General features: G+C 39.9%; 1 pseudogene and 1 gene segment (V, D, J or C); both read right to left on the bottom strand.

Moving 5' to 3' along the window:
* The window catches only part of LOC133138129 (Ig kappa chain V-III region MOPC 63-like), a 340,842-nt gene that overhangs the window by 33,894 nt on the left and 294,522 nt on the right, over positions 1 to 12,426 (bottom strand).
* On the bottom strand, positions 3,124 to 6,879 carry LOC133138130 (tripartite motif-containing protein 16-like; annotated as a pseudogene).

Genomic DNA, 12,426 nt, shown 5'->3' with positions numbered 1-12,426 from the left:
AGAACATGCAAACTCCGCACAGAGAGGCCCCGGCCGACGGGGATTCGAACCCAGGACCTCCTTGCTGTGAGGCGGCAGTGCTACCCACTGCACCATCCGTGCCGCTGCCAAAGCAATATAATAAATATAATACACATTGACAAATAATCAGTAAATAAATGATAATATGTGAATATAAACAAAGTAAGAATATAATAATCTAAAATAATTGAATCCAAAGAGTGTAATGACAGTTAGAAGTAACAATTAATTCGTAACATACAAAGTAATATACAGTATACATTTATTCCTGCTTTTTCACTCTGAGATTGTGGCATTCTAACACAAACTCTGCCACTATTGGCAAGGATTGTTCATGCGCTCCAAGAAGAAATAATAGTTTTTGTTCTTGAGGGATCAAGCAAAAATGAGGGTTTTTTTTTTTTTAATTTGGGGAAATATTCTGTTCTAATTGTCTGATATTTTGGACAGGACAGCAGAAAATGTGTCTCTATCTCCACCTCCTGCAAATCACAATGGTTACACAGTCTTTGTTCTCTTGGCTTCCAAGATTTAGTGTGTCTCGCTTTCTCAATGTCTAATTTATGATCCACACTCTGTATTTAGTCAGTGTTTTCCTTTCTCTTAATGTAGGGAGTTGAAGGTAGTTTCCCAATTTGATGTCTGTATTTACTTGCTTATAGCATTCAGTTTCGCTTTGTGATTCGATTTTGGTTCTCCAATGTTTTGTGTAGTTTGATTTTAGGTGGTGGTCGATCACTTTGGTTTGTGGTATATTTGGATCATGGCTCTGATTAATGCTTGTGAGCTGATCAGCAAGTCAAGAGGGTCTGCCTTTTGTGGAAAATGATTATTTAAAAGGGCTTTGTACTGGATTGAATTGTGATCAGACTGATTCAAGTTTAATCAGAATTGTACAGCTCTTTTCTGCATTTGAATATGCAGTGGGGAGAGACCAAGTTCTGCTCTACAAGCATAGTTGGAGGTGTTCCTGTAGACACCTAGTATTTGTTTGGCAAATTCCAGCTGGAATGTTTATATTGGTCCTTTGTCCGACTTTTTAAAGCTGGGATCTAATATGGGTCCCCACACCTCACAATTTTAATTGGGATATATGTTTTGTCAAATTTAGATTTGATTGAGTGAAATGCTTTTCTGGCTTTCTGGCTGAGTGATGTTGTCACCAGGTTAAAGCTACCTGAGCCCAGGTAATTGTGACTGGTACTGTGTTTCAACACTTCACCCTCTTGGTGAACTTGTATTTGTTCCCCTGCTGTCTGGCTTTCTTTTGGAAGATCATCACAGATGTTTTTACCAAGTTAACAATATTGTTGAACAATGTGAATGCTTTGTTGCAGTTCTTGAGCTGTTGATGACATTATGACCAAGTCATCAGAGCAAAGTACACACTTAACCTCTGTATCTAAAAGGGTGAGGCCGGGGCTGAAGACTGCTCAATCATGGTGGCTAGCTCATTAATATAGATGTAGAACAGCGCAGGACTGAGACTGCAGCCCTGGAGGACCCTGCTCCCCTGGTGAAAGTCATTTGTTCTTTTGTTGTTTATCTTCACTGCTGATTTATTGTTGAAATATATTGATTTCACTGAGTCATATGCTTTTCCTCCGATGCCAATTTGGAGGAGTTTATACAGATGCCCTTCATGCCAAATTGAATCGAAGGCTTTCTTAAAATCAATAAAACAGGAGAACATTTTTTGAGATTTAAATTTGGTATTTTGGTTTATTAAGGTGTGAAGAGAATAAATGTGGCTTGGTGTTTTGGTAAAAAGACAATTAGAGATTTGTTTAGGGCTTTGTGTTTGATAAGAAAGCTTGTGATTCTCTTGTTAATAATGTTGCTAAATAGTTTTCCTGGGTTACTGCATACACATATGCCTCTATAATTATTGGGATCAAATTTGTTGCCCTTTTTGTAGCTGGGGGTTGTGAGCCTTTGGTTCCATAGCTCAGGGAAACAGCAGCTTCCAATATCAAGTTGATCAGTTTATATAGAGCATCTTCCATGTGCCTCACAGGCCTGCAGCATTTCATTGCTCATATTGTCAGGACTGCATGTTTTTTATGCTTCAGGGTTTTAATTTCATCCTCTATTTCAGTTCTGTTAATACAGATGTCTAGTGGATTTTGATTAGATTTTATTGTTTTTTCCAAATCATGTCATTTTTGTTTGGTCCTGATCTGGTGCCATTTTGATTTCCTTATAAAGATTTTCAAAGTCATTTTTCCAAATTGTACCATTTTGAATAGCTGGTCCTGCCTTCTGATCAGCAAACCTTTTGTGTAGATCCCAAAATGTGTCAATCAATAGCGTCTTCAATTTCACCAATTTTGGCTTGAATATGTTTTCCTTTTTTACTATGCAAGAGCTGTTTATATACTTTTAGCGCATTTGAATAATTAGTGAAAATTATTGCACTATTTGCATTATTGCAAATTGTTGCATGGATCTGTGTTTTTTGTTTGAAAGAGTATGCAAACAATTTCCAGATGCTCTGCATTCCTGATCAAACCATACGTCCCTTTTTGTTTTCTTTAGATTCATTCTCATTTTTACAGCAGGAATATCTGCCAATGAGGCCAAAGTATTGAGAATCTTGTTAAAATCTCTGCTAGCCAGGTTCACATCTTCAAAGGTAGATGTGAGTTAAGTAATGTCTTGATTTTTGGGTTTTCCAAATTTTGTTTTCATGTCCCCCTCTCTCCCTCCCTCTCCCCTCCCTCTCTCTCCATCCACTGTTCCCCTCTCGCCCCTCCCGCTTTCTCTCTCCCTCTCCTCCCTCTCTCTCCCTCTCTCCCCCCTCCCCTCTGCTTTCTCTCCCTCTCCCCCTCCCTCTCTCCCTCCCTCCTTCTTTCCCTCCCGCTTTCTCTCCCTCCCTCCCTCTCTCCTCCCTCCCGCTTTCTCTCCCTCTCCCCTCCCCTCCCTCCCTCCCTCCGTCTCTCTCCAACCTCTCTGTCCTCCTCTCTCTCTCCCTCTCCTCCCTCCCACTTTCTCCCTCCCTCTCCCTCTCCCCCTCCCCTCCCTCCCCCCCTCTCTCCCTCCCTCTCTCTCCATCCTCTCTGTCCCCCTCCCCTTTTCCCTCTCTTTAATTACAGCTGATCTTCCCTTCACTCTCTGCCTCATCCCAGATCACAGTTTTACAGAGGATCCACACGTATACACCCCAAACCCAGGATAGAGGGGCTGAGTGAATGTGGTCTGGACTCTGTGCAGGAGGGTCATTGTGTCAGAGACGCTGTAGAAGGACAGAGTTCCTGCCCTGTGATCCAGGTACACTCCTACTCTGGAGGAGGAGGGAACAGGGATTTCAGTGCTCTCATTATTGTGCCAGAAAGAGTAACTGGAGGGAGAGCAGAACAAACGCCAGGGTTATTACATCCCATTACACAGTCATTACCCCGCCCTTTCCTACTGATCTCTTTATACGACACTGCTATAAAAACCCCATCCCCATTCCACTCAGTCTCCCAGTAACAGCGTCCAGACACCCCCTCTCTGCACAACACTTGGAGGTAGCACTCAAATCTCTCTGGATGATCAGGATATGACTGGATCGCTCTCACACAGGTCACCTCTCTGTTCCCCTCAGACAGACGGAGGTTTCTGTGCGCTGTGTTGGGGTCCAGTGTGAGCTGACAGCCATCTGATGGAGGAGAAGAGAGGAGAGCTCCACTTACATATTTTACACATCATACATATTTTTTACATCTTTCATATTTTATGTGTTTAAATCTCATATTTTCTTTATTGTTCTCCTTTTTAAGATGTTTAAAGCTTTTTAAACTTGCTTGTGTCTTCTGAAAGTTACTTTTCACTTATTTTTACCCTTGTATTGGATTTTCAACCACTATGACTATGATCTTAATTATTTTATATTATTGCATATTGGTAACTTTCTCCTACAACAGGACATAGAGTATATTATCATATATGATCAATATGTTTAATACCAGGATGACAGCAGCTGAATTGAGATGTGATTGAGATTCACGAGATCCTTAAAGCAAGTCACCTTTGAAAAAAATGATACAAATAATCTATTTCTTCATATTCCCTCATAATCTCTGGTTGCTTCATTCATTGATTTCAGGCTTAATCACAGACTCACATTGTAAGAAGTCCTGTCTGGTCTGGGGCTCTAGAACAGAGACTTCTTCCACTGTGGAGAGAGAGATCAAAAGAGAGTTTAGCTTCTAAAGATGAACCTTTTTCTAAGATCCTGGAGAAATTGAATGCTTGTTTCAATCTGAAAGTAAATGACAGCTGATGTCACCCAGAATACAGTATCAGAATGGGTCTCAAATGTTAAACTAAAGCAAAGAGAGGAGACAGAATGGTTTCATCATAAAACTCCTGAGGAATTTGACTTGTGTTCTCTCCTCTCATCTCTATGCAGTATCTTGCATCCTAGTAAACAAAGACATACTGGTCATACTGTATTTTGTTCTCTCTAAACAAAGCTTTCATTGAAAACATTTAGGGTTATTCCCTAGCCAGAAGAACTGCCCCTTACATACTGGGTACTTTTATAGATTTCATCCCAATTCACACTGAACACCTCTGTGATATTCTGGATCATCTGGAGCTTGTGAGCACTTGAAATGTCCCTCCACACTGTAATATATAAACCTTTATGTGACTTGGAATCATATTGAGATTAAAACCTCTTTTACAAATGAGACCAAGCCAAGACAGGGTCAAACAGCAGCATAAGATCAGAGAATCACAATCACGGATCCATTACAATAATATACATAATTATGTAGGTACAGTACAAAGTGCATTACAATACATACAAAATTACAGAACATAACACAGGGAAACAGTGAATTAAACATATCCGTGCAACTTGAAGCAGGAGCAGCTTAACATGAGAACATGCATTATTCTCTATTTAAAATAGTTTAATGAAATAAGAGAATCAAGTTTGAGTTTGGTCTGAAGCTCGTTCCAGGACCAAGGAATATATAACCTGAGAGGCAGACTGAAATGTCACTCACCCCTCTCATTAATAATAAACATTCCTGTGCAAAAGTCGTAGGCACCTGTCAAACATTCTGAACAGATAAGATTCTTTCAAAAATAATTCAATGAAAGGTCCTAAATAAAGAGTACTATACACTTTACATTACATTTGAGTAATTTGGCAGAATAATTAAAAACTGAATAAAATCTATATTTTGTGACCACCCTCCGGCGTTAAAACTGCATCACTTCTCTGAGATAACCAACGTTGTCCTGCAGTTCTAGGAGACAATCAGCAGGGAGGTTGTTCCAAGCATGTTGGAATACTTGCCACAGTCCTTCTGCAGACTATGTTTGGCTCCTTGATTAAATATTTGAATTAACAAGCTGGTGTACAGACCTACTGTCACGTTTCAGGTCTGTCTCGCCATGTTTTATGTTTATTCATGTTGTCTTAGTCACGTAGTGTCTTATCATGTATTATGTTAGTCTAGGTTTGTCATGTCTAGTTATGTTTCGTACGATTATATTACCTTGTTATGTTGAGTGGTTATCGTCTTAGTTTCGCTTTGTGTTATGTTTTGATTTATGTTTATTGTTGCGTTAACTGGTCGTCGTTTATGCATACACTTTTACATGTCTTTCCGCAAACCTTGCGTTCTGCCTTTTCTCTCTCTCTCTTTCTGTCATTCACTCCCTAATTGTTTCCATTTGTCTATTTACTAAAACTACTAACGCTAGATCAGGAGTGGGTAGAAACTAACAAACTAATCATGTGTTCATGTTACCTTACGTTTCTCGTGCATGTCATTTACTAATTTACTAATGCTAGGGCAGGATAGGTTTATTACTAACGATTACTAATCACCTTGTTAAACTTGTCATCCATCGCACCTGTTTTCCACTTCCTTGCTATGCTCTAACTAATTGTCTACACCTGTCTACACCCGCATTTATAGCCCAGTCGCGCAACTGTTCTTCGCGAAATTGTCTGCCTCTAGTTTTACTACGCAACTCTTGAGCATTGTTTACTGTTTGATTACACGTTACGATCCAAGCCTGTTACCGACCATTAATTATTGATTTCTGTTTTGTGACCATCGTTTGTTTTTGACCACGTCCTCGCCTACCGTTTTTGTACTTCTGCTTCGCTGATTGTTTCATGGTTTCGACTCCCGCTTCGCCCACGACTACGCCTCTGCCTGCCGTCCGCCTGTTGATCTGCCCCGCTGACAGCTCTCCTGCTACCGGACCTCCCTGCACGTCTACCGACTACGAGTTTGCCTCTTCCCTCGGCACCGTGCTTCTTGTTTGTTTACTATTTGTTTAGCTGGATCTACGTGTATGGACTTTGCTTGTTTTGACTACGCTCCTGGGATTCGTCCCGAATAAAGCCCTGAGGGGTCTTTATATAACTATTGTTTCTGAGTCGTGCATTTTGGGTCCAACGCACCCGTCTCACCTACCCAATAAAGTGATCACAGAGTGTATGTAATAAAAATGTGAAGGGGGGTGCAGTGTGCATTAAATTACATTGTGTTCTTTTAAATGAGGCCAGATCAATGTGTCTCAGGTTAAAAAAAGTATTTCACTGTATCATTTTAATAAACATTGAAAACAGGTCCCACAGACCCAAACACCGCACAATGGTTCATAATATATAACGTGTGTAAGTTCCTTTCATGATTAAAGAGTGAATCTTGGGCAGATCACCTCACCAGTGTGTTGTGTGCAGTGACTAAACACACTTTCTGCAGCAGGGTTTGTCCACCAACCTCTTCCAGAAACTTTGAACTCCGCCATGAAAACATCCTCCAGTAGGAGGAGTCTTTCAGTTCAGAGACAGATTTCCTCACAACCTCAAAAGAGACATTTGGACTGACAGTGTTGCTGGGTAAGTCTCCAGGTCCAGGAGGGGCACAGAGGGACAGACAGAAAGAGGCAGACAGTGACCACAGATTCCTGTGCAGTTACCAGGAGCAGATCTTTGTAAAAGAGGAACACACCTCACCATGTATGTACAGTGTACACAGTGCAGACTGTCAGAGAGCCAGTGATGTTACCTGGAGGAAATGGATGTGATCCTCTGTGTGTGAAAGCTGCTCCAGCTCAGCCTCTCTCCTCCTCAGCTCAGCAATCTCCTGCTCCAGTCGCTCCAGGAGTCCTTCAGCCCGACTCACTTCAGCCTTCTCCTGATCTCTGATCAGCTCTTTCACCTCAGAGCACCTTCTCTCAATGGAACGGATCAGCTCAGTAAAGATCCTCTCATTGCCCTCCACTGCTGTCTGTGCAGAGCGCCGTTAGGAGAAACAGAAGGAGGAGGGTTGTACATTTTAACTCGGCCTTTCACTCAGCTCTTACTGGGACCCCAGACAGCTTGTTTGAAATGGCTCTTCCAGCAGCCAGCTGTTGTCTTCTCCTCTGCTCAGTACCAATGGTGGCTGGTGGCCATTTACCTGGGTGGGGTGCCACACAGTGCGAGAAATGGTCTTAAATAAAAAAGCATATCTACAACTCTGACCAACAGATCTAATATATTAGACAACAAAACAATACATTGACAAAGGAATCAGAAACTAAAGCAAATTGTACTCAAAAAGACGAGACGCAACAAGACCTATTTCGCCAAATGAGGAAGCTAACCTATCCACTCGGGGTTCTGTACAAATACACACAATAAACTGTCTAAATGAAAAAAAATTTTTTACATAACGAATATTAACGAAGACATTAACAAACACTTTCATGTTTAGTCATTGTCTTAGTTATGTTATTGTCATGTCACGTATTATGTTCGTCTAGTCTCGCCACGTTTTTTTGTTTTATTTCTTGTTACGTTTCATTTTCATGTCATGTTATGTTTCATGTTAGTTGTTGTTACGATTTAATTGTTTGTCTTGCCATGTCATGTAGTTTTTGTGTCATAATTTCGCTAACTTGTTATGTCACGATTTATGTTTAGCATACACTTTTTCGTGTCTTTCTGCAAACCTTGCATTCCTGCTTTCTCCCTCTCCCTTTCTGTCACTCACACCCTAATTGTTTCAATTTCCCTTGTCTACTTACTAATCTAATAACGCTAGATCAGGATTGGGTAATACCAATATTCTAACCATGTGTTCATGTTACCTTAAGTTTCTTGTGCATGTCATTTACTAATTTACTAACGCTAGGGCAGGATATGTTTATTACTAACAATTAATAATTACCTTGTTAACTTGTCAATCCTCCACACCTGATTTCCATTCTCATGCTGCTCTCAATCTAATTGTCTACACCTGCAAATAAAGCTCAGTTTCATGTCTTGTCTTTGCATAATTGTTGCATTATGATTATGGTTGCATGCTGGGCATCTCCGACACTAAAACACCACATGAAGTGGAGCAATATCCTTAGAGAAGACGATATATAACTACGACATATAACTTCCTTGTGATCGGAAGGCGATGCACCTGAACAGAAAAACGAACAGCACCTGAAGCACAGTTTTGCACTCTGTTATGCAGGGAAATCTATATGAAATCTTTTTGGTTGATCTTCACATGATTTAAAACCTGATATCATCTATATAAAACGATGTGTGTGCGTGATGTGTGTAGCTGAGCCGTATAAGACTTCACGGTTCGTAGTCTCCATTAGCAACAGCTTTCCCACCGCACTTTAAAAGGTGAGCACCACCACCATGTCACTGTATGCTGAAATGGATTTTATTAAAGCGGTAGTTATCAAGACAAGACATTGTGGCAAGCAGCAGCAGCTAACGGCCAATTAAAGAACTGAAAACAAAGCGATTGCTTTGCTAGCCAACTGGCCCGCTTTTATTCCCTGCCACCAAATCGCCTCACCAAACTAGCTCTTAGCCCACGAGCTTATGTTTACAACCCGGCCCCTGAAGTAGCCCCTAAAACTTCCCCCCTGCAACCTCTCCATACACAAAATGACCTACCCACATAACAGCCCCCCTGCAGCAGCATCTGGTAAATGGTTAATGGTTTGCATTGATTGATTGGCTGCCATGCAAGGCACCAACCAGCTCGTCAGGAGCATTTCGGGGTTAGGTGTCTTGCTCAGGGGCACTTCGACACATCTAGGGCGGGATTGAACTGGCAACCCTCCGACTACCAGCCGACTGCTCTTACCGCCTGATCCAATGTCGCATTTCCCCTCACAAATCCCTCAGTAACACAATGCATATAGCTCACACAGCTATCTAGCAATCTAATTATAATTTGGGAACGGATACGTTAGCTAAATTATGTTAACTGGTTAAATACTGGCAGCGCACAGTAGCCGCCATCTTGCTTTTATAAACCAGTTAGCCACTTAAGTTGCTGTTGCTACAAACATAGTGCTCTATAAGCTAACAATGAAGACAAGCAAATTCCAGCCGTTTTGGAATGGCTAAACTAAATAGATATTTAAACATTACATAAATAAATGACTTACTGTACTTGCTACATCTGTGATGGAGACAAACAGCTCCAGGCTACTGCTAGCGTTAGAACCAGTGGCGGTGATACAGGCGGTGCAGCGGGTGCAGTGGCACCGGGGCGCCTGGTTTAGGAAGGCCCATGTCTCCAAACCTCTCAAGTCTCACCCATTGACCGTGAGACACGCATTTCAACCAGTTCACACGCCACACCTCTCTTTTCTCACGGTGAGTCGGCCGAGAAGGGATAAAACCCACTACACGGAAATAAACATGATTTTAAAAGCAGTCTCGTTGGATTTGGAGCCACGTTTGGACACTTGAGGATCTTTTGACATTTTTTGGTGATCTTTACCCGTCTGGCCGGTAGGCGGGGTTACTGTGAGGATCTGCCGTGTTTGTCCCACTATGCACCTGCATGCTCAGAAAGGCGGTGTGCTCTGGTGGGAAGGTATATTGTGAACAACGCTCCAGTAAGTTAGTACGTTTTAAATAGTAAAATATTGTTTCAGTTGAAAACTTCGACATATTTCATGTGTCACGTCATTTTTTTCTATGAATTGTAGTGTCTTTAACCTCCCATGTCGAAGAATTTTATGCAAACTTAATGTTAGCTACTAGCTGCTAGTGGCCTATGTTTGGGAACATTGCTTAAATATGTGCGAATATTAAAGTTTAAATGCAATTCCTTATGTTTTGCTTGTGCAGCCAATGAAAAGATGCCCGAAAATGATAGAGAGAATTTAAATGTTTACTGACAGGGGTTTAGTCTACTAGACAATTTCACAAGAAAAACAGTTTTTCATGAAACTTGAGAGCCCTGCATGTCTCTACGTGTCTTATATCAGTACACCGTTTTTTACAGGTCTTTTTTAATTCATTCACCGGAAAATAGCACAACTGCTTTTACTTTAACAGTGGTGTGTGTTCATATATAATTAAATAAGGAAAATATGCCTCGGTCATGGTTATTACACTTTCTTTGTACAATATGTGATAATGCTAAATTCATACCAAATTCATAAGGTCTATTTTACAGAAAAAAGGCTATAATGTAAAAACTATTCAATTAAATAACTTGTGGCTTGCTCATTCATTTGGTGTTGGTGCTATTTCCTGATATGCCAAGAGTGTTGCTGGGAAATATGTTTGCTGTTTTCTAATGTGAAGTGATGTGTTGATATTGACTAATCTAATGCGTAAAATATTGAGCACTATTTCGCTGCCTAGTGTGAAAATGCCCAAAAAGAGCAAAACAAAAGCGACCAAATCTGTCCGTTTTGTTAAATGGCAGGCATTTATAGTTTAATCAGCTGGAGGAGGAGTTACGTCCATAATAAGAATAAGTACCTGCTATAAATAGAAATATACTGATGAAAGATAAAACAAAAGCTAAGAAAGTTACTGATTTTCATACATTAATTCATATTTCATCGTAAAAAATGCTTTCAGTGAATTACGCATAAGAACACAGTGAACAATACATTCAGTGAATATATTGAGTTGTGCTTTTCCTCTGATACTGACACACGAGTAGCACAGGCCTAAGCTTCAGTTATGTAAACATCCCAACTATCGATAGTTGATTTATTGACTTGTTGATTTGATTCTATGACCATCCAGGTTGGTCCATGTTTCTGACTTGATTAATACAAATGTTCTAAAGTATCGCAAACAATGTGGCCTTTGTCCCAATAACCAAAGTTACTCATGAGCCAAATAAAATCTAAACTATTGTCTGTAAAATATCTGTCTAATGGTGCTGTGTGTATGTGTGCGTGTGTGTGCGCGTTTGTCTTGGTCGGAAGTTTTTGTCAGAGGAAGGGCCCATCCTAACTAGCTTCTGATGTGTGTCCAACAAAGACTGACACAAATGACAGAAAAAAGGAAGAAAACGGACATTATATATTATGGATTTGTGCATGTACACAATTTTATGTCTGGTAAATCGGTGACTTAGCGGACGGAAAAGCCAATGTTAGATATTTCGAATATTCAAAATATTTTTTATGAAAAAAGAGAAAAGAATATAAGCTATATATATATATATATATATATATATATATATATATATATATATATATATATATATATATATATATATATTATATACTCACCAAGCACTTTATTAGGAACAATGTGAGCAGCAGTTTCTGCAGACATAAATGCCTTGTTAATGAGAGAGGTCAGAGGAGAATGGCCAGACTGGTCAAAGCTAATAGGAAGGTCACAGTAACGCAAGTAACCACACATTACGACAGTAGTATGCAGAAGAGCATCTCTGAACACACAACGCATCATAACTTTGTGGATAGGCTACAACAGTAGAAGTCTATAAAATATGTCTTGTAAATACCTAATAAAGTTATTGGTGAGTGTGTGTATATGTATATATATATATATATATACATACAGTGGGCTCAAGAATTATTGGCACCCCTCACCAGCAATGCACAAACAAGGCTTAAAAAAAAGAATAATATAATTAGAGAAAGGTAATACACCAACATGTGCCAAATATTGTACTTTATTAATGTTCCAATGGAAACAACCAAAATCAAAGCTGATAGGAAGGTGACAGTAACGCAAGTAACCACACATTACAACAGTGGTATGCAGAAGGGCATCTCTGAACACACAACGCATCATAACTTTGTGGATAGGCTACAACAGTAGAAGTCTATAAAATATGTCTTGTAAATACCTAATAAAATTATTGGTGAGTGTATATATATATATATATATATATATATATATATATATATATACATACAGTGGGCTCAAGAATTATTGGCACCCCTCACCAGCAATGCACAAACAAGGCTTAAAAAAAAGAATAATATAATTAGAGAAAGGTAATACACCAACATGTGCCAAATATTGTACTTTATTAATGTTCCAATGGAAACAACCAAAATCAAAGCTGATAGGAAGGTGACAGTAACGCAAGTAACCACACATTACAACAGTGGTATGCAGAAGGGCATCTCTGAACACACAACGCATCATAA

This window comes from Conger conger, chromosome 10 (assembly GCF_963514075.1).
Source record: "Conger conger chromosome 10, fConCon1.1, whole genome shotgun sequence".
NCBI classification, from domain to species: Eukaryota; Metazoa; Chordata; class Actinopteri; order Anguilliformes; family Congridae; genus Conger; species Conger conger.
The sequence above is the reverse complement of the archived record's forward strand: the minus strand, read 5'-3'. Positions and strand labels throughout refer to the sequence as shown.